This window comes from Bubalus kerabau, chromosome 3 (assembly GCF_029407905.1).
Source record: "Bubalus kerabau isolate K-KA32 ecotype Philippines breed swamp buffalo chromosome 3, PCC_UOA_SB_1v2, whole genome shotgun sequence".
Taxonomy (NCBI): Eukaryota; Metazoa; Chordata; class Mammalia; order Artiodactyla; family Bovidae; genus Bubalus; species Bubalus kerabau.
Window position 1 is genome coordinate 12,012,349 of NC_073626.1, and position 22,136 is coordinate 12,034,484.

At 43.2% G+C, this 22,136-nt stretch overlaps 2 long non-coding RNA genes across 3 annotated transcripts; both read right to left on the minus strand.

Moving 5' to 3' along the window:
- Positions 1-12,844: 12,844 nt before the first annotated feature.
- LOC129645471 (uncharacterized) lies at positions 12,845-16,301 on the minus strand. The gene is made up of 2 exons (XR_008711364.1): positions 15,128-16,301; positions 12,845-13,529 (listed from the first exon to the last, which is right to left on the minus strand). It is a non-coding gene; the product is annotated as an uncharacterized LOC129645471 (long non-coding RNA).
- LOC129645466 (uncharacterized) lies at positions 13,552-15,039 on the minus strand. Of its 2 annotated transcripts, none has more exons than XR_008711356.1 (3): positions 14,374-15,039; positions 14,016-14,186; positions 13,552-13,860 (listed from the first exon to the last, which is right to left on the minus strand). It is a non-coding gene; the product is annotated as an uncharacterized LOC129645466 (long non-coding RNA). The 2 variants fall into 2 exon arrangements; XR_008711357.1 differs by having other exon boundaries at positions 14,370-15,039.
- Positions 16,302-22,136: the final 5,835 nt, after the last annotated feature.

The following is a 22,136-nucleotide window of genomic DNA, read 5'->3' on the forward strand; positions in this document are numbered from 1 at the left end:
ATACGACACGTACCCATGCTGATTAAGCTGCTTGTTTGTGCTATGATTATGACTACAGCTACGCAGTGCACTCTAGTGCAGCCCAGAGCTACCCATTTCCACAGGTTTCTCCAAAACTGATGTCAGCTCCATAGTTTTCAAAAGGTTATTTGTTGGAAAAAACATGCAAAGTCATATTTGCAACTGATGTTGAACTTTTCATAGATACTATTAGGGACTTCCCTGGTAGTTCAGTGGGTAAGACTCCATGCTTCCATTGCAGGGGGCGTGGGTTTGATCCCTGGTGGGGCAACTAAGATCCCACATGCTGCACAACATGGCCAAACAATAAACAAATAAAAATAAACGTATAGAAAATATTACTGTACCTGTACTGGATTGTATCTTCTGTGTTACCCTTACCTCCCCCCCATCCATGATTACTCAGAACTTGTGACTATGACCTTATTTGGAAATAAGAGTCTTTGTCAATGTAACCACATTAAGATGATGTCGTACTGGATTAGTGTAGGCCCTAAGCCCAATGACTGGTGTCCTTATAAGAAGGTCCTTCAGAGATGTAGACATGCCAGAAGACCATCATGTGAAGACAGAGGCGGAGACTGGAGTGATGTAGCTGCCAAGTCAAGGACTGCCAGTAACCCTCAGAAGCTAGGAGAGAAGCTCGGTACAGGTTCTAGTCTGAGTCTTTGGTGGAGGGATGTGGCCTTGGTGACACTTTGATTTTGGACTCCTAACCTCCAGAACAGTGAGATATAAATTTCTATTGTTTATACCAGGGGTCCCCAACCTCCCGGATCTGAATGTCTGATGATCTGAGGTGGAGCTGATGTAATAATAATAGAAATAAAGTGCACAATAAGTGCAATGTGCTTGAATCATCCCCAAACCATCTCCCCCCACCCCTGATCCATTGAATCATCCCCAAACCATCTTCCCCCTACCCTTGATCCATAGAAAAACTGTCTTCCGTGAAACAGCTTCCTGGTACCAAAAAGTTGGGGACTGCCCAACCTTTAAAACACCCAGTTTGTGGTATTTTGTCGTGGTAGCCCTAGGAATCTCCAGATTATGAAAGTGAGTACATCAAATTACATAAAGACTTGATGTTAACTTTCCCTTAGACAATGAAACTAGGGGAAGAAAAGGCTATGCGTCATGGTGACATGGCCAGTCTAAAGCAAAGATGGGGTTAGAAAGTGGTCATTCTAGGATCACAAGGCAGGTAGGACTGTAGACGAATGAAAGTTTCAGCTAACGCACTGTGGCACTGATGTCACATTTAAAAGTGAGGCACAAGGCCTCCATGTGCAAAACTGGCGCGGGGGGTATCAAAATCTGATCACACGGCTTTCAACCCCTTACACAAATATAAGTACATAAAAAATGAAAGCTAGAGACTAAAGATGACAGTTGTTTTGTACAGAGTAGTCTGTGTGCTGGGTGTCCTCCCCCCACCAACTTTTCTAAATCTTCAGGGGCAAAGAAAATGTGGGTAGTTCCCCTGGATCGGATGTGGGTCACCCACAAAAGAATGCAAGCGTGGGGTTATCTTGCATCCTTTCTAAGAGGATCATTTGGACGTGTAGCCAGATGAACAAAAAGGCTGGAGTTGGTAACAGATTCCTGGAATCCCAGGAAAGAGTAAATGATCAGCCATATTAAGATGGATCCATTTGTTCGCAGGGAAATCTTGGTGAGATAACTCTACCCTGGAGCATCTCCAAAAAATTCATACAAACCAACAGGAGAGGCAACTTTATATACCTGTGAAGATCAAAGAACTGTAACACCAGATCTTCACAAGAGGACCAGACAAGTAAGAACTTTCCTGCCCCACCTTCTCTTCCTCCTCCCGGTATTCTAACCAGAGAAAAGTGCGCAGCTGCCTTCTACAGACGGCAAGGGGCAGGGATGTGGAAAGGAAGGGGAACACAGGTTTCTCTCCTCACCCAACTGTAGCTCTTTGTAGGAGGTTGAGCTGGGGATGGGAGAAACCTGTCGATGTTGTTTTTATTTTTTTTTACTGTGACGTGAATCCAGACACGTTAATTACTGACCAATGGATATATTACCTGGAAGTAACTGGAAGAATAAAAATTTCCTCTAAATTTCAAACCCAAGAGCCGAGAAAGTGCTAACTCTGTGGAATAAATTTGAAGTGTTGCTTTATGATTGATTACATCCTATGAGTCATGCTAGTTCAGTGCAACAGTTACATAACCATTTCTAAATGCAATTGAATAGAGCAGTTCTTATAGAGCCTTCTATAGAGTTTTCCTCTATGAAGTCACTGTGTTTCTGTCTGAATTTGGAAAATTATATGTCAAATTGTCCTCAGAGAGTTTTGTCCTTTTATCAGCACTTGTCAACGCTCGGTCAGTCGCTCTGTCGTGTCCAGCTCTTTGCGACCCCATGGACTGTAGTCCACCAGGCTCCTCTGTCCAGGGGATTATTCTTGCAAGAATGCTGGAATGGGTTGCCATTTCCTCCTCCAGGGGATCTTCCTGACCCAGGGACTGAACCCGCACCTCCTGTGGCTTCTGCACTGGCAGGAGATTCTTTACCACTGAGTCACCTGGGAATGAAATGTCTAAACCGAGAAGCATGATATGTTTGGTACATATTAGATTCTCAACAAATGTTGCATTAATAAAGAAATGAATGGACAGTGAACAGAAACCCTGCTTGCCTGGGTTCTTTATAAATCCAGGCTATGCCCAGATTCCTTTATGGTAAAGTGAGAAATATTTCAAGTTGATGATTTCTGAGAAACTCCAGCCAGACATTTATGGTCTCATGGCACCCCACTCCATGTACTCTTGCTTGGAAAATCCCATGGACGGAGAAGCCTGGTGGGCTGCAGTCCATGGGATCGCGAAGAGTCAGAAGCGACTGAGCAACTTCACTTTCACTTTTCACTCTCATGCATTGGAGAAGGAGATGGCAACCCACTCCAGTGTTCTTGCCTGGAGAATCCCAGGGACGGGGAGCCTGGTGGGCTGCCGTCTCTGGGGTCGCACAGAGTCGGACATGACTGAAGCGACTTAGCAGCAGCAGCAGCAGAGTATATGTTCCCGAGAAGGCAATGGCACCCCACTCCAGTACTCTTGCCTGGAAAACCCCATGGACCGAGGAGCCTGGTGGGCTGCAGTCCATGGGGTCGCTACAAGTTGGACACGACTGAGCGACTTCACTTTCACTTTTCACTCTCATGCATTGGAGAAGGAAATGGCAACCCACTCCAGTGTTCTTGCCTGGAGAATCCCAGGGACGGGGAGCCTGGTGGGCTGCCGTCTCTGGGGTCGCACAGAGTCGGACGCGACTGAAGCGATTTAGCAGCAGCAGCGGCAGAGTATATGTTCTTCATTCACAGTGGGATTAAACTAGAAACTGATAATTGAGAGATAATAGAAAAATCTCCCAACATTTGCAAACTAAATACCATGGTTCTAAATAATTCAAGGGCCAAAGAGAAAAATTTCAAGAGAAATCAATACATCAAACTGAATAAAAATTAAAATAGCAAAATTGTAGGATGCCATTAAAAAAGTAGTGCTGAGAGGGACATTTATAGCTCCAAAGGCATACATTAGAAAAGGGACAAAGTCCTAAATCAATAATCTAAGATCTCACCACAAGAATGTAGAAAAAGAGAAGCAAAATAAACCCAAAGCAAGCAAGAGAAAGGAAACAATGAGCTTTAGAGCAGAAATCAATGAAAACAGGAAAAACAATAGAGAAAATCAATGATACAAACCTTGGCTCTTCAAAAAGATCAAAACTGACAAACTTCTATCAAGACTGACAAAGGAAAATGGAAAGAAGTCACAAATGACCAATATCTGGAATGAATAAATGGTATCACTACAGACATCAAAAAGAAAAGTAACATATAGATTTGACAACACAGATGAAATTAACCAATTGTTCAAAAACACAAGCCACAACAACTTCCCAAAAATGAAATAGAAAATTTCAATAATCCTAACATCATTAAGGAAATTGAATTGGCAATTTTTAAAAATTCCCCACAAAGAGATCTCCTACCCCAGAGGGTTTTACAGGAGAAATTCTACCAAACATTTAAGGAAGATTTAATACCAATTCTATACAATCTCTTATAGAAAAAAGAAAAATCACTTCCAGTTCATTTTATAGAGCTAATATCATCCTCACACACAGGCAAAGATGGTACAAAATAAGAAAACTGCAGACCAATATTTCTTGTGAATAATGATGCAAAAAATTTTAACAATATATTAGCAAATAGAATTCAGCAATATTGCCAAAGAATTATACATCATAGCTAAGTAGGGTTTAGTCCAGGAATGCAAGTCTGGTTCAGTACTTGGGAGTTAATCAACATAACCCACAATATTAGTAGGCCAGGACACCTGGATACCTCCACACACTTGCCTAATGGATATTTTACAATGGTACAAAAGTGATTCAATGGAGGAAAGGTGAAGAAGGAGAAGGAGGAATAAATGGAAGAAGAAGAGAAGAGGAGGAGAAGGGAGGAGAGAAAACTGAGACTCCAGAGTTAACAAACTGGAATGTTTCTGAGTGCCAGGAGCAGAAGAGTTCACAACTTCTGCAAGACTTTGGAAAGGATGATTAACCACATGAAGAGATACTTTTCTCATTCCAACAACTGGATTGGATTCACTGGTACTTTCATGAAGCTGTCCTAAGAAGCCATTATCTTTTCCCTTTTTTCTTGCTGCTCCCACATTTAGAGAACACAATGTGGTTTCATTGTTTTATTTACTTTTTTGTTTTATTAGTTTGTTTGTCTGCTTTCCCAATTGACTTTATTTCTTAAGTCAACTGGGAAAATCAGGGGTGGAAAGTCAATCTGGGGCATCCAAATGTGTAATGGATCCTGGGTCAGTATCCACCATGGAGGCTGCCTCTTCTATCATCTTCCTGCCCCTTGATAGTGGGTCCTTGATTTCTCGGGGTAGCCTCACCTGCTGCTCCCGAGCCCTTTTAGGAGGGGAGATGGATCCTGGGGAGTGGTGGGTGTTACGAAGGCGGGGACCCATCAGTTTGTGTAAACCTGAGTTCTGATCACAAACATGATTCCCTCTGTATCTTGGGTCCTGAGTATTAATGGTGGCATCACCCACCTAACCATCCTCAAATACAGAGAAGAACCATGTGCAGGCATTATCAGACCCAGGGCACATCCAGATGTTCCATGCTTCTGGAGATTCTTAGATGTAATCACTTCACGAAGTGCTATACAGTTGAGATTTCAACTCTGCAGGAACCTCCAGGGCTTTTACAATAAATAGGGCTAGAACAGGCGGACGTTTATAGACAAAAATTGAACTTTGACCTTATACAATAATTAATTCAAATGAAAGTACAATATAAACAAAATAAAACCGAAATCTATGTACTTTCAGGAAAGAAAGAAAGAAAAAAAAAAAAAACCTGGAGAATATCTTTGGAATCTAGGGCTAGACAAAAAAGTCTTAGACTGCATGCCAAAGTATGATTCATAAAAGGAAAAACTGATAAATTAGACTCCACCAAAATTTTAAAATCTGCTTTTTAAAATTTATTTTAATTGGAGGATAATTGCTTTTCAGTGTTGTGTTGATTTCTGCTGTACAGTGAATCATCCGTAAGTATACAGATATCCCCTCCCTCTTGAACCTCCCTCCCACTCCCCACCCCCCACCCCTCTATGTTGTCACAGAGTTAGCTCCCTGTGTTATATAGCAACTTCCCACTAGCTATCCATTTTACATATGGTAATGTATATGTTTCAATGCTACTCTGTGAAAGACCCTGTTAGGAGGATGAAAAGATATGACACAGACTGTGAGAAAATATTTGCAAACCACATATCTAGCAAAGGACTAGTATCTAGAATATATAAAGAACTTGGTAAATTCAACAGTAAAAATACCAAACAATTCAGTGAGAAAATGAGCAAAAGAGACATTTCACCAAAGAGGTCATACAGATGACAAATAAGCACATGAAAAATATGTTCAACATCATTGCGTGCATGCTCAGTAGCTAAGTCGTGTCCAACTCTTTGTGACCCCATGGACTGTAGCCTGCCAGGATTATCTGTCCATGGGATTTTTCAGGCAGAAATAGTGGTGTGGGTTGCCATTTCCTTGAGGCGATCTTCCTGACCCAGGGATTGAACCTGCGTCTCCTGCATTGGCAGGTGGGTTCTTTGCCACTGACCCACCAGAGAAGCCCTCAACATCATTACTAATCAGGGAAATGCAAATTCAGACCATGAGATATCTCGACATATCTATGAGAATGACTAAAACAAAAAGTAGTGACACCACCAAATGGTAAAGACGTGGAAATTGGATCCTTCCTACATTTGGTAATCCCAAATAGAACAGACACTCAAAAAGTTTATAGTTGCTTTAAAAAAAAATGTGCTGGGGATTTTCCTGGCGGTCCAGTGGTTAAAACTCCATGCTATTCGTTTGATCCTTGGTCAATAAACTTGGATTCCCACATGTTTTGGGGTGTGGACAAAAAAATGGGCAATTACCATACAACCCACATATTGCACACTGCAATATTCATCCCAGAGAAATGAAAACTTAGGTTCACACAAAAACCTGTCCATGAATGGTCATAACAACTTTATTTGCAATAGCCAGAAACTGGAAACAACTTGACTGTCCCTGAATGGGTGAATGGTTAAACAAACCACAGCACATCCATACCATGGAATACGACTCAGTGATAATCAGAACAAACTAGTGATACAAGCAATGAGCTGGATGAATGTCAGTATCTTTAACTCAACTCCTGAGAAGTATGTTGAAATGTCATTCTATTTAGAGGTCATGCTTTTACTCTTGACATTTGGATGCACTATTTTAATATATTCATTTATAATCATTATAGTGTGTTTTTCACATAAGAAAAATACTAAAAAGAAAAATTGAAATAATAAATAGCTTATATTTATGTAGCATGAATTATGCCCAAAGCACTATTCTAAGCACTTTTTGGGCTTCCCAGGGAGCTCAATGGTAAAGAACCCCTCTGCCAATGCAGGAGACATGGGTTCAATCCCTGGGTTGGGAAGATTCCCTGGAGAAGGAAATGGCAACCCACTCCAGTATTCTTGCCTGGGAAATGTCATGGACAGAGGAGCCTGGCGGGCAGGCTACAGTGCATAATGTAGCAAAAAGAGCTGGACACGACTTAGTGACTAAGCAACCACCAAGCACTTTTTAGATACTGGCCTCTACATAACCATAGGAAGCAGCTCTATCATTATCCCCCATTTCACAGATACCATAACTGAGGCATAAAGAAACTTGCCAAGGTTATCTAGAAAGTATATGCCAGAGATGAGATTTCTAACCTAGCAATCTGGTTCCATATTCTGGGCTCTAAACCAATCAAAAACACTGCTATGACATTAATGGAGATGTTGCTATTTGAAAAGTCTGATTGTTCCTATTGGCCAGTGTGGTGGGGTGAGTGGCTTATAAGGTCACTTACAAGGAAATAAAAAAGCTACTTTTACTATTCACATCTTTTCCCACCCAACAACCTACCTAACAACACCTCCTATAATAAATGCCTGGTTTTCCAACTTTATACCTTCATCCATAAGTCTTCACCATCATGTGGAAAAGCATGGAACTGGCATAGTTCTGCACCAGTAAGTTCATGCACTTGAGCAGGGCTGAGCTTCAGTTTTCTTACTGGTAAAATGAGAGATGGTTGTTTGAAAAATCTCTAAGAATTTTTCTAGGTCTTCTAACCCCATGACCCTATGAAATATCCTCATCTTGCAACGCTGCCTTGAAAAGTTATCATTGTTGCAAGCTAAAAATAAAATTATACCAACCAGAGTTTATCTTAGAGGGAGGAAAACAGTCTTTAAGAAAATAAAACACCAATGGGTCATTCGTTAGGAAAAGTAGGCCATAGTTCCTAGTGTAAAGGAAGAGTGTAACCTACAATTTAGGTTGAAATTCTGTGTTTAAGAAAATGAATGGAGGGGCTTCCCTGCTGGTCCAGGGGTTAAGAATCTACCTTCCAATGCAGGGGACATGGGTTCAATACCTGGTCAGGGACCTAAGATCCCACATGCCGAGGGGCAACTAAGCCTGTATGCTGAAACTAGAGAAAGCCTGGCGTGCCATCAAAGACCCAGTGCTGCTAAAGTAAAAATAAATTGATTACTCTTTTATAAAAGAAAATGAATGGAATTTGGGGGGTTTTGACCAAAAGAGAGGCAGCAAAAGGGAAAATGAATGAGCAACAGGGTGGGGCTCCCAAAGGATTTTTAAACACAGAAATGACAAATGTTCAGTGTTAAGATCATTGTGTGTGTGCTTGCTAAGTCACTTCAGTCCTGTCCGACTCTTTGCAAGCCCATGGACTGTAGCCTGCCAGGCTCCTCTGTCCACGGGATTTTCCAGGCAAGAATACAGGAGTGGGCTGCCATGCCCCATTGAGATCATTATTGGGCTACAACCCATCTCTCCAACCCCTTCAATAATAATGGCATCTCAGAAAGGCTTGTGTAGGTGGTTTTTTGTGGAAATCAAGAAAAGAGATGGGGTTTCAGCACAGGGAATGAATGAATGGTGACACCCCGCAGAGCAGACAACGGGCACACGCAGGGGGCGGGGAAGTGTGGGGGCAGGGCTGGATTTTCCAGGAGGCCTGGAGTGGGTATTCAGGCCTGTCCAACCTAGAGCTTAATGGCAGGGAGGGCCCAGCTGGCACCTGGCTTCCACAGCTTTTCCCCCCCTTACCAGTCTCCCTCCAAAACCTCTGCTGAGCCTTTTCAAATGGTGATCCACCCACTCCTCCAGATTTTTAGCACCTTTGGTAAGACTCTTCCCTTACTTTGTCCTGATTTATAGTTATTAGTATATCTGCCCTACATAGTCTGCTGGATAACATGCTCTTTAAGGATGCTGGCCTCATAGCGCCAGACATAGTAAGTGCTCAATAGTAATTTATTGAATGGAATTTGCTTCTTTGCCTTCCTCCTCTATTCTCCTGGGGGCTTTTAGTTGGAATGAGTCACACTGTTCAGACACAGCAAATAATAATAATGACAATGAATGTGAACATAAAAGGTGTCTCTTTTTAAAAAAAAAAAAAAATTTCTGGAGTGCCTGCAAGGAGGAAAGCAAGTACCTCTGATGGGGGTGGGGAGTAAGCCTTACGTATTGAACCACTAGCTCTTCAACCATATTTTCAATGGACAAAGATCCACATGGAATATAAACTCATCCCCCGTATAAAATCACAGATGTTTCAGAGAAAAACCACAGGAACAAACTTGAACTTCATGACTTCTATTATTTTGTGATAAAAGGTTTAAAACACAATGTGAGCTTTTTTAAAATGCTAAGTTCCCTGTGAGGAGTGTGGTGTTAATTTCATCCTGATTCAGGGTGCCAGCAGAACTCAGCACAGAATTGAAAAGAGAAAAATTACTTTCCTGCAGCTCTGGTACCTACCTAGTGACCAAGCTTTTGCTGACTTTTTTACTTTCTCCCAGATGAAATGAGGGCTTCCCAGGTGGCTCAGTGGTGAAGAATCTGCCTGCCAAGCAGGAGATGGGGGTTCAATCCCTGGGTGGGGAAGATCCCCTGGAGAAGGAAATGGCAACCCACTCCGGTGTTATTGCCTGGAGAATCCCATGGACAGAGGAACCTGGCGGGCTACAGTCCAGGGGGTCGCAGAGTCAGACACGACAGCAGCTAAACGGTAGCAGCAGCAGATGAAATGAATATCCTTCCCACGATGATGCCCTTTAGACATTTGTAACACATACACTGGTTCTCCCCACGGAACTAAAGAGGATTTCTCTACTAAACCATAGCTCTGTTAGCAGCAAAGGTGAAGTCCCTACTAAGCATGAATTAGTATTTGTGCCCCATGACCTGCTTCTCTTTGTGAATGAAACCTTGCAGAACTGTGGTTTTCCTATTTCTATGCACTGGGTATAGATTCCTACCTGCCCTTATCATATTCCCGGGAGCGTGATATCAGGAGATATTGTTCTTGTATATTTCAGGGAAATTTTGACAACATTCACATCGTCCGCTTACTAATGAGCTTCCTGGGATAGAAGATGATAAACCAAAATCTAATCACAGTCATTTCTTCAAACATGCCACCATCCTGTTTGCCTAGTTCATTGGAAGGCTTCACATAATTCACCCCCGCCCCCTGCCCAGGTATTAAGTTAGAGCCAGTTTCTTCCTGATCATAGTGCTTCATTCAAACTGAAGCCTTCCGCTGGAGCTGATATGTTCCTGTTCTTGCCCAATCACTGTGGTATTCAATGACAATGTTTTCTCCTTTCATCTCTCTCTTATAGTATTTCCTTTTTGCTGTTGGTTAGTCGCTAAGTTGTGTCTGACTCTTTTGTGACCCCATGTAGCCCGCCAGGCTCCTTTGTCCATGGGATTTCCCAGGCAAGAATACGTGAGTGGATTGCCATTTCCTTCTCCAAGGGATCTTCCTGACCCAGAGTGAACCTGCATCTCCTGCATTGGCAGATGGATTCTTTACCCTTGAGTCACCAGGAACCACTTGATTCAATGTGGCTCTTTAAACAGGTAATGTGTAGAACAGATAGGAGGCAGGTAGTCACTGAGCAGGGTAGATGAGCTGGACCCCAAAGGGGACTGGGCTCCAGGGGACAGCAGACCATTGAAACCCTCTGGCCCCATCATCTGTCCTCAGCATTTTGAAAAACTTCAGGACAGAAGGAAAACAGCAACTGAGGAATTTTCAGCAACAGGTGGTCTCTTCAACAGGTACTTAGGATGCGTACACCATATGAGATGCTCGAGCATCCTGTGGTTTTCCTGGGGTCCAAGGCTTCACTTCTTTACCCTTTTTCTCTTCCTCTTTGTATTCATGATTATTGTGGCTAATCTAGTGAAAGCCAAAATAGCTGTTCTAAATAGAAACATTTACAAACCTTCATGGGGGAAAGAAGGAGGAAGATGTGGCATTCCAATGAACAGCTTTCTCTTTGGGTTTGCTTCTACAAATTCCCCTAGGGCTGCCAGACTCTTGGGAGTGACACGTCGCACAGCATCACATGCATCCAGGTGTTTCATAAGTCAATGAATAATAGTTAACAATGAGCAACAACATCACAGCGCCTGCCACATTTTACTTGGACTGTAAAATTAAAACAGAAGCCACTTTAAATTATTTTGGGAAAAAGGAAACTATCTACTCAACCGCATTAGCCTTCTCCATTCCATTTGGTTAAGCTGTCCACAGAGCACCATCTCCATCATTATGACTGCTTTCCAAGTTGCTGTTGCTGCTGCTGCTGCTAAGTCGCTTCAATCATGTCCGACTCTGTGTGACCCCATAGACAGCAGCCCACCAGGCTCCCCCGTCCCTGGGATTCTCCAGGCAAGAACACTGGAGTGGGTTGCCATTTCCTTCTCCAATGCATGAAAGGGAAAAGTGAAAGTGAAGTCACTCAGTCGTACCCGACTCTTAGCAACCCATGGACTACAGCCTACCAGGCTCCTCCCTCCATGGGATTTTCCAGGCAAGAGTACTGGAGTGGGGTGCCAATGCCTTCTCCAGGTTAGGTCCTCCTAATTCTGTCTTCCACTGTTGATTCTTTTCTCTTCCTCAGCACTGGGCTCTGCTCCTGAAACCAAAAGGCTATTCTCAGCCTGGTGTTTGATCCCCTCCATCACCTGTCGTCTCATAGAGGAGTCTGGGTCTTTTCTGCCCAGTGGTCATCAAGTCTTGGGCACAACAACCTTTATTCATCTTTTAAAACTAATACACACTGCAGAGTGAGGCTTGTGTGAGTGACCCTGCTGATATAAAATTGTCAGTTCCCCTGTGGCCTCTATTCTTACATCTGTCAGACAGAAGTCCTCAAGGAGTTAGACTGAAGAAAGAGATGATGGTTTGCCAGAGATGAGGTAAAGATCTGGACTGTCCCATATCCTGAGCACAGCCAGCAATTGTTGTGTGTCAAATGCAGATTCCAATTTCGATCACTTTCCTTTTTCTTCTCATTTCTCCCATCCAGTGTGTCCACTGAGCAACTGGGAAGAGGGCAGTACCAACGATGTGGATCCCCTGGTAGCTCAGCTGGTAAAGAATCCACCTGCAATGCAGGAGACCACAGTTCGATTCCTGGGTCGGAAAGATCTGCTGGAGAAGGGGTAGGCTACCACTCCAGTATTCTTGGGCTTCCCTGGTGGCTCAGCTGGTAAAGAATCTGCCTGCAATGTGGGAGACCTGGGTTTGATCCCCTGGAGAAGGGAACAGTTACCCACTCTAGTATCCTGGCCAGGAGAATTCCATGGACTGTATAGCCCATGGGGTCACAAAGAGTCAGACACGGCTGAGTGATTTTCACGTTCAACAACATGGAAGAGATGCCATACACTTCAGGATACTTAAAATTTTTGTTTGTGTTTCCCTACTTTAAAACCCCTATACTACCATTTTGCCAACATTTACCAAGTGGTACCAAATGCGAATTTATGTGAAGAATCATGTGTGCATTTGGGAGTGATAACTCCGTGTTTACCATTTTCCATAGGGTTGCAAAGAGTTGGACACGACTGAGCGACTGAGCCACTGAGCAGGCACACAGGCCTTCCTTTTAGGAAAACGTATCTAGTTCTTGATGTATTCCATAAACCAAGCTCAGAAAAAGACTGGAATGTTGGGGTGAAACTGAAAGTGGTGGATTTCAAATACAGGAGTCTTTGGCAATTGAGAGGACTTCAGGGTAGAAAACTCATGAAAGCAAAATATCTTGACAGCTTAAAAGAATAAATAAGGGGAGAAGCACTCTGAGCAGTAAGTCAGAATTGTCACAGGCATTTAATTTTAAATGGTGTTTTCAGATAAATACCAAATATTTCATTTTAGGTTCAAATATAAGAGTTAAAGTAAAATTTCTGTCTTCCTTCATATTTGATAGCAGCCCAAGTTGATTCAACAAAGAGAAAACATTGTGGTTTTCCGGTGGGAAAAGTTGATAAACCAGCTCCCATTCTCTTCATATGTCTATCAACAAAAACTTCATCTTAAGAGTCTTATCACATGGTAAACATTTCAGTTCAGTTCAATTCAGTCGCTCAGTTTTGTCCAACTCCTTGGGACTCCATGGACTGCAGCACGCCAGGCTTCCCTGTCCATCACCAGCTCCCGGAGTTTACTCAAACTCATGTCCATTGAGTCGGTGATGCCATCCAACCATCTCATCCTCTGCTGTCCCATTCTCCTGCCCTCAATCTTTCCCAGCATCAGGGTCTTTTCCAATAAGTCAGTTCTTCACATCAGGTGGCTAAAGTATTGGAGTTTCAGCTTCAGCATCATTCCTTCCAAAGAACACCCAGGACTGATCTCCTTTAGAATGGACTGGTTGGATCTCCTTGCAGTCCAAGGGACTCTCAAGAGTCTTCTCCAACACCACAGTTCAAAAGCATCAATTCTTCAGTGCTCAGTTTCCTTTATGGTCCAACTCTCACATCCATACATGAATGCTGGAAAAACCATAACTTTGATTAGATGGACCTTTGTTAGCAAAGTAATGTCTCTGCTTTTTAATATGCTGTCTAGGTTGGTCATAACTTTTCTTCCAAGGAGCAAGCGTCTTTTAATTTCTTGGCTGTTGTCACCATCTGCAGTGATTTTGGAGCCCCCCAAATAAAGTATGTCACTGTTTCCATTGTTTCCCACCTATTTGAAAGCTAGTTATTCTGAATTCAGGGCACTGCTTTGAAATTTTTTTTTTTAATTCATTTTTAAAGTGATTTACAAGTGCAGATAATTTCCCTAGATCCAAAGCTGGCCTACCTTTTTAAGCAGGCAGTTCTGAAAGTAAAGAAAAAAGGGATTATCTAGAGTCATCACTTAAAGTACAGCAATCTTGTGACTGCCAACATTTGTGCCCCCTGGTTTTTCCCTTTCCCACACCCCACAGACATCCATATTGGCTTTAAAAGTCAGATACTCAGAGAAAAATGAACCTGGCTGGAAGGGAAGCTTTGCCAGTGCTCCACATAGGGGCCAGGATGGAGGCCTCAGGAGGTCCCTGCTCTGTGATTCAGCTCTGAGTCCTCGCGTTCCTCCCGGCTTTGCCCTGGAAAGAGCAGTGCCTGGCTGAATTTGGAGTTCCTGTTTGTTACAACTTCAGCAGTCTGCAGCAGGGAGACAGGCAGAGTCCTGCTCTGATTGGCTGCCTTTCTCTGATGTAACAGCTGGCCCAGCCAATCAATAGCCGGTACTCTGAGAGCAGAAAGATGAATTGTAACAGGCAAGGCCCTGGGAATTAAAAAAAAAAAAAAAAGCAACTACCCCCCACCCCCCAAACAAAACCATACACACGGCTTCTGGAGGGTCCCCCCGAGAGGAATCCTGCTGTCTTCTGCTGCAAGCCCTCTGGGCAGGCCTGTTTGCCTCTCAATCCCTTGGCACTCAGCCGAGTTCACACCATTTGCAAAGTAGGTCATTCAGGTAGTCTCAGCAGAGGAGGGCTACGCTGTCAGCCTCAGTCCACGGAGCCTGCGTGGAGGCCCAGGCCTCGCAGCGGAGGGCTGGAACCTAATGCCCGGCTGCCCCGCGGGACGCGGTTGCTGCGAGGTGCACGCTCGCCCGCCAGCCTGGCTTGCTTTTAGTCAAATCCACTTTCTTGGCCGTTTCCAATTGGTCCGGGACTAACCATTCTTCTGGACAAAGCTTCAGCCGGGCTTAAATGTTTTCACCTGAATGAAAATTCACTACAAGGAGGATGATGTCATCTTGATTCAGTTCTTTGTTCTTTGTGCTGAGAAAATTCATCGTTATTTCTGAGGCTAGTGAGTTATTTCTAATACGGCGGGCTGATACCCTCAAGGAGAATGCAAGGAAAGATAGGCATGAAGCATTTTCCTGAATAACATACTCAGGAATATGCATATAAAATTCATTTCTCATTAAAAATGTAAAACTCATACATGTTCATAAACACATAGAACATATACATTATTATGCAGGCACACGCTGATAACAAGGTAAACTTCCACTTTCTTGGTCAATGACATGCATAGATACATGTCAAATAATGTTTGAAAGGTAAATATTGTCTTTAAACATGACCTACCTGCAGGTATTATTTCGAAGTTATCTTGCTCTGCTGTTTCTTCAGTCTGCAGTACCCTCCTCTGCTCTTAAACCCTCCTCTTAAATTCTTCCTCTTTAGGAAACCTCTGACTTCTGATTCTCAGTGATTAGTTCTCCCCATTCAGAAAGCCTGCAGCAATAAAAGCGGCTGGGAGCACACACCTAGGTATGACGTGGCTGTTCTTCATTACACAACTCCTGGAGAGCCAGGGCCAGTGTCTGGTATTTCAATTGTTTTTGTTTAGTTGCTAAGTCCTGTCCAACTCTTTTTGCAACCCGCTGGACTATAGCCCACCAGGCTCCTCTGTCCATGGGATTCCCCAGTCAAGAATACTGGAGTGGGCTGCCATTTCCTTCTCCAAGTATCTTTCTGACCCAGGGATCAAACCCCCATCTCCTGAATTAGCAGGCAGATTCTTTACCACTGAGCCACCAGGGAAGCCCACATTTCAATTGTACATCATCAGGACAATGGGAAAAATGAAAGGGAGGAGGAAAAAGGAAAACTAACCCTGGCATGTTGCAGTGCATGGGGTCCCAAAGAGTCGGACATGACTGAGCAATGGAACTGAACTGAACATTTATTGGGTGCCTGATAGGTACCAGCCACTGCACCAAGATTTTGATCAACTTTTTTTTTTTTCATTTAAAACTCGTAACTGCCCTAGAGTGGAAGATTTGCTTTTCATCATTTTAAAGATAGGAAGCAGAGGCTTAGAAGAGTTACATAATGTATGGGATCAAACAGCCAATAAGCAGAGGATTGAACCAAGATTCAAACACAGCTGTTGGACTCCTTGCCCTTTCTGCTACTCCCCAGTTCTTAATCTTGGCTGCTCAGCTTTTAGAAATTTCAGATGCCTAGACCCCACTCCTGAAGATTTGGACTCAGATTTCTTAGCCCAAGAGATCAGGGAGTGTTTATTTTCTTAAGTGCTATGTTGCCAGCAAGGCCTGGCGCATAGGAGCAGCCAGTCCTTATTCGTGAAATGAATAAGTGAATTCAATCCATCTCGAGGGGTGGTTCTCAGGCCTGGCTCTATGTTCAAATCACCTGGAGGACTGATTAGGCCCTACTCCCAGAGGCTCTGATGCAATTGGTCTGGGGTGGGGTAGCTTGGCAAGCATCCTAGCTTTTCAAAAACTCCCCAGGCGATTTACATGTGCAGCCCAGGCTGAGAACCATCAGTCTGGAGTGAGGTCCTGTCTTCTGCAGAGTTTTAAAAGCTCCACAGGTGATTTTGATTGGAAGCCAGGGCTGAGAACTACCACCTACATATCCTGCTGCCTTTCTCTGGGTTTTAAAAATGGGAAGGCATTACTTTCTAAAAATAATTCTGTCAACAAGTAGGGGAGTGCTTACCCATGCACTGCAGCGCACCCCTTTGGGGGACATTCTACAAGAAACAGTGGGCCTGCTGTTGCCTGATTTCTAATCTGTAACTTGTTCGGTGCTAACATGTTCTTTGATTTTTGTCTGTCATGGACTAGTTGGGGAATGATTTATGAGACTGACAGATCAAGAGTCCTGTTTTGCAGCTAGGAGGGAGAGAATGAACATCCTGTCTACTGAGCTAACCTTCATAAACTTCAATAATCAATTTGTGTGATGTTCATGCCCTAATGTGCATTTCTCACTCAGGAGCTTATGTAGGGGGTGGGGGGAGAGTGGGGAAGAAACAGTATTAAAATGTACAGCTCTCTGAAAATTGAGAGATGGGCAAGAGAAGAAAAAAAAAGACCATGCCTTCATGGAAACCCCAGATATGTTTCATAATGCCTCTAATGATCTGGAAATCAAAGAAAATTACATGCCATGAGTTTATACGTTGTTAGCTTTAAACATTTCGTAAAGTGCATTATCTGGAATGTATCAGAAAACAATTTAATACTGGGGAGAGATCTTATTCCTCTGTGTAACAAGCCCAGCAAAACCTGATGCATTAAACATTTCTGTATAAGTCATCTTGCCATTATATAATATTATTATGAATACATAATCAACAGCCCCTGTTAAGAGTCAAGGATTGGGAACATTTTAAAGAGCAAGTTATTTTACAGTTGGGGGAAGCAGCTTTTTATATATTAATTTGTATGCAATTAATAATAGGTGACATTATTGAGCCCTTAACTCTGTGCCTGGCAGTCTTTGACATGCTTCTCATGTATTCTCACTTAAACCTCACAACAGAGAGATGAAATAGGTAGTATTACAATCTCTTTTTGCAGATAAGAAAACTGAGGCCCAGAGGGTCTAAGTAACTTATCCAAGGATCCACAGCTAGTAAGTAGTAGTAATTAAACCGGGATTCAAATTCAGGCAGTCTGATTTCCTAGCGGATGGTTTAACCAATAATGGACTTCCCTGGTGGCTCAGACGGTAAAGCGTCTGTCTACAATGAGGGAGACCTGGGTTCGATCCCTGGGTCAGGAAGATTCCCTGGAGAAGGAAATGGCAACCCACTCCAGTACTCTTGCTTAGAAAATCCCATGGACAGAGGAGCTTGGTGCAGGCTACTGTCCATGGGGTCGCAAAGAGTCGGGTACGACTGAGTGACTTCACTTTCACTAACCAGTAATACGTAAGAAATAGTGTTTTCCTGATGCTGATTTTATGTTCTTTTAAGCAAGTGCATCTTTTCCATTTTATGTGACCCTGACACGTGGTAATCAAGAATCAAATCAAGAATCAAAAAAGAGAAAACAGATTTCTGGAAGGAAAGCAACCATTGCTTCATCCCCAGTTTCATTCCCCTCCGTTACTTTCCACTGCTAAACACAATTTCTAAAACACCTTTCTTGAAGAACTGAAGTGCAGTTCAACAAAAGCACCGATTGTATGTAAGGATACTGGGCAGGATTGGAAAATGAGCAAAAGGCAGCCCTTGCCTGTAAGAATCTCTTAGAAATAAAGACAGATCTTGGCATCATCCTGTCTCTGTTCCTCTGAGTTCCAAACCCCAATCCAGCCTGAAGGACCTGGCACGATTTTGTCCCTCCCTCCCCTTTGTGGGAGTGAGCTTCAACCCTACTGGGCTTCTCTTGGCAATGTTAATGCACCACAATCTTTCCAAGGTCAAGGTTGCTGTGGGGCGTGGTTCCCATCGTGTCAGGCGCCCCTCCCTGCCCACTCTTGCAACTGAAATCTCCTCTGCATCCCGCAGATTTCAGCTGTAACATCACTTGCTCAGGAAAGCCTTCCCTGACCGGTGGGAATCAGGTCCCAGCCCCCTACTGAAATCTTTTTCATTCGATCTTCTCTTCATTCATGGAACTTAACCGCTGTCTGTGATATTTATTTGTGGAGTTGTCTGTTGAGTGTTTCTGTCTCCCACCTGCTTGTACAGTCCCAAGAGGAGGGAGGGGAGTGTGTATTACTCAATTTCCTGCATTCAGCACCCTACATTCTACCACATGGTAGAAGCCAATTTTTGTTTTAGGGACTTCCCTGGCAGTCTGGGGGTTAAGACTTCTCCTCCCAATGCAGGGGGTGTGCCTGAGATCCCACAGGCCTCTGGGCCAAAAACCAAAACATAAAACCAAGGCAATATTGTAACAAATTCAATAAAGGCTTTAAAAAATGGTCCACATTTTGGGGGAAAAAAAACACCAAATATTTGTTTAAAGACATGTTCTTCCATTTAAAGGACTTCCCTGGTAGCTCAGCTGGTAAAGAATCCACCTGCAGTACAGGAGACTTCAGTTCAATCCTTGGGTTAGGAAGGTCCCCTGGAGAAGGGAATGGCTACCCACTCCAGTATTCTGGCCTGGAGAATTCCACAGAGTCACAAAGAGTTAGACACAACTGAGCACCTTTCTTTCATTTAAATGTCATCTGTCCCTTTGGTCCTAGGGGTAGTGATGGCTTGGAGGTCGCTGGTCCCAGGGTTAGTCAGTCGCTTGTTCTTCCCACATGCTTTGCTCACACGTCCTCAGATTCCCCTGATGTTAGGGTATCGCTTGTTTCCTACCAGGACTCTGATACAGGTGAGAATTAGACAGGCAAAAAATAAGATAAAATGAGTGGTTCAGATAAAAATAAATTAGTGGTTTTAGAAGCATAGACAGAATCGAATGCTCTTAACCATTTTAATCTTTTCATTTAAACATTACAGTGGCTAAGAATTTACTGGAAAATTAAACATGTATTTGAAGAGTGAACTAATACCAAGCCAGATTACAGCATATTAGAGGGTGAAAAGCACAATTCAGCCCTTGTCAAACAGGCTCCAACTTCGATAAACCAGATAAGGGGATCCAGATGTCCAAGCACACACTGGCTCCTACTACAAAACCCCCTGTGGATCAGGAGGGGGGCTTTTTTAAAAATTATAAAGCAAATTCAACTTTTTTTCCTCAAGACAGAAACAATCTCTCCCCAGTTTTTGAAGGCTAGAAATCTGAAATCAAAGTGTTGGTAGAGACATGCTCTCTTTGAAGGCTCTTTTCTCGTCCAGTTTCTGCTGGTTGCTGGCACTCCGTCTCTGCCTTTGTTATCACAGGGCCTCCTTCACTTTGGGTGTGTCTGTATGTCTCCAAATCTCTCTCTCCTTATAAGAAGCACAGTCACTGGAGCTAGGGGCCACCTAATCCAGTATGACCTCCTCTGAAAGTGAAAGTCACTCAGTTGTGTCAGGCTCTTTGTGACCCCGTGGACTATACAGTCCATGGAATTCTCCAGGCCAGAATACTGGAGTGGGTAGCCTTTCCCTTCTCCAAGGGATCTTCCCAACCCAGGGATCGAACCCAGGTCTCCCGCATTGCATGTGGATTCTTTACCAGCTGAGCCATAAGGGAAGCCCAAGAATATTGGAGTGGGTTACCATGCCCTCCTCCAGGGGACCTTATCCCTTCTCCAGGGGATCTTCCTGATCCAGGAATTGAACCAGGGTCTCTTGCATTGCAGGCAGATTCTTTACCAACTGAGCTATGAGGGAAGCCCTCTAAATATCTGCAAAGTTCATATTTCCAAATAAGATCATATTTACAGGTATTGGGAGATTAGGACTTAAATACATTTTTTTTTTTTGCACGTGCGTGTTAAGTCGCTTCAGTTGTATCCGACTCTTTGTGACCCTATGGACTGTAGCCCGCCAGGCTCCTCTGTCCGTGAGATTCTCCAGGCAAGAATACTGGAGTGGGTTGCCATGCCCTCCTCCAGGGGATCTTTCTGACCCAGGGATTGAACCCGAGTCTCATGTCTCATTATGTCTCTTGCATTAGCCAGCAGGTTCTTTACCACTACCGCCACCTGGGAAGCCCAAATACATCTCTTAGGGGGGACAATTCAACTCACAACACTTGTTAGCATATTAAACCAATTCTCTTCCTCCTCTCTCCTTCTCCTATTTTATATAAGGAATGCTGGTGGTTGTTTGGGTCTTTTCCCTCTCTGTCTTTTTATTGGCCAGTCTAGTTACACATCTGTCAGTTTTGTTGGCAGTGGTCAACTTTGCAATTTAATCTTTAGATTATAAAATATCCAGGAGGGATTGCGGCTGAACTAGAAGTGGAATTAATATCTCCAAGACATGGATGTGGTAATGGATAGGATTTTGCACCTTCTCTTTTGGGGAAGAGGGTGGGGATATCTCATCTTAATTGTAATAGTTGCACACTAGAGGCTGATGCTGGAGAAGGCACTGGCAACCCACTCCAGTACTCTTGCCTGGAAAATCCCATGGCCGGAGGAGCCTGGTAGGCTGCAGTCCACGGGGTCGCGAAGAGTCGGACACGACTGAGCGACCTCATTTTCACTTTTTGCTTTCCTGCATTGGAGAAGGAAATGACAACCCACTCCAGTGTTCTTGCCTGGAGAATCCCAGGGATGGGGGAGCCTGGTGGGCTTCCGTCTATGGGGTTGCACAGAGTCGGATACGACTGAAGCGACTTAGCAGCAGCAGCAGAGGCTGATGCATGATGTTGCCACTGTTTTTATTATTTGGTAGTTTAATCATGGTGAGAAGGCTGCTAAGTAGCCAAAGGGTAGACTATTTTGGTTACTTATGTGAAACTGATAGGAAATTGACTAAAGAGAGGAGAAGTCTTTTTTTTTTTTTTTTTTTGCTGCTTCTGATGGAGCTTCTGAGGCAGGGCACTTCCAGCAAACCCTGTGGCAGAGTGTGCCTGCATTCATGCAGCTCTGATTGGCAGGTGACATTGGGCTCATGGTTTCCTGAATCTTCTGTGTGAGTATGGTTCCTGGCTGACTTCATTTATTCCTTCTTTCATGCTCTTCCTTTCTTTATATAGACCCGAGTTTCTGATCTGTATAATTTTCCTTTTTTCTGAAGAATTCCTTTTAATGTTTCTTGCAAAGTAGGTCTACTTGTGACATATTGCCTTAATTTTTGATTGTCTGAGAAACACTTCACTTTTGAAGGATCATTTTATTGGACACAGAATTCTAAGTTGTTGGATTTTTCTATCAACACTTTACATATTTCTCTCCATTCTTTTCTTGATAGCATGATTTTTGAACAGAAGTATAATTCTTGCTGTGTTTCTCTGTAGGTAGGGTGATTCTTAGTTTTGTTTTCATCTCAAGCTTCTTTCAAGAGTTTCTGTTTGTGTTTGATTTTCTAAAGTTTGAATATGATATGAAAGAGTGTAGATTTGGGGGTATTTATCTTACTCAGTGTTTTCCAAGCTTCCTGGATCTGTGGTTTCATATTTGTTATTAATGTTGGAAAATTCTCAGCCATTACTACTTCAAATATTTCTTCAGTTATTTTCTCTCCTTATTCTCCTTCTGGTATTCCCCTTATACGTATGGTATATCTTTTGTAGTTGTTCCACAGTTCTTGGACAGTCTGTTTTCTTTTTTCCTCTTTTCGATTCAGCTTTGAAAGCATTTATTGAAATATCTAACTGATTATTTTCATGGCCATGTCTAATTTACTGATGAGCCCATCGAAGACATGGGCATTCTTCATTTTTGTTAGGGCATTTTAATTTTTTTTTGGTCTCCTGTACAGCTTGTGTGATCT